Genomic DNA, 1,123 nt, shown 5'->3' with positions numbered 1-1,123 from the left:
AAAAAAAAAAAAAAAAGATGCAGATCCATGCCTGGCACAGTGGCTCACACCTGTAATCCCAGCACTTTGGGAGGCCGCGCTGGGCAGATCATTTGAAGTCAGAGGTTCAAGACCAGCCTGGGCAACGTGGTGAAACCCTATCTCTACTGAAAATACAAAAATTAGCTGGGTGTGGTGGCAGACACCTGTAATCCCAGCTACTCAGGAGGTTGAGTCAGGAGAATCACTTGAACCTGGGAGGCAGAGGTTGCAGTGAGTCAATAAAATTAAATTAAAATTTAAAAAAAGAAGCAGATCCAGGACTTAAGTCAGGTTTCTAACACCTAAATCCAGCACTCTTTTAAAACATCACAGGTTCAGTGTAGAAAGAAAAAAAGAGGGAAAGGATGGGGCTGGTGGAGTGACTTTCCACAGGTGCCCTGGGGCCAGAAGCCCAAGACCTACTGTTCTTTCCAGTCTTGAAAGCAATGTTCACTGGTGTGCTCCCCACTCTCTTACTCTCCCTCACTCAGGCCTCAGCGAGTCTTTGGGTGCCAGTCTGGGACATGGTAGATCCCAGGACAACCAGGAAATGCCAGCCCTGAGATCCTCCACGGCGTGGAGAAGGTTATAACAACAGGACAATATCAGGAAACTGGCCTTGGGAGAAACCACATGGGAGAACCGATGGCCAAGGCCCAGCCTGGCCAGGCAGTGTAGAATAATGAATAGTTAAATGCTGAGGCTGCCGAACATGGGTAGCCACATTGTCTCAGTTCAGTGTTCCAGCACCACTGCTCACTAGTCATGAGAACCTGGGCAAATCAGTGCCTATTCTGCGGCTTCTTCCTCCATAAGGAGGGACAACAATAGTGTCAACCTCATGGGGTTCTCATGAAGATATCAGCCAATGTATGTGAAGCATTTAGCACCGCCCCCAGCAAGTACCACGTATATTTACCATCATTCTATTTTTTTACCTGCACCAAGGACCTCAAGAGTAGACTTTTAATGTTGGGAACCACATGAAGTTATGCCTCCAGTCACAGAGAAAATTGACAGGCTGGAAACAGACCCTCACATCTGTGAGATGGGTCCCACCCTCAGACCACTACCTGCAGCATGATATGAATTTGATATTTGT

Source organism: Colobus angolensis, unplaced genomic scaffold (assembly GCF_000951035.1).
Source record: "Colobus angolensis palliatus isolate OR3802 unplaced genomic scaffold, Cang.pa_1.0 Scaffold4, whole genome shotgun sequence".
Lineage (NCBI taxonomy): Eukaryota > Metazoa > Chordata > Mammalia > Primates > Cercopithecidae > Colobus > Colobus angolensis.
Note: the sequence above shows the minus strand (reverse complement) of the source record.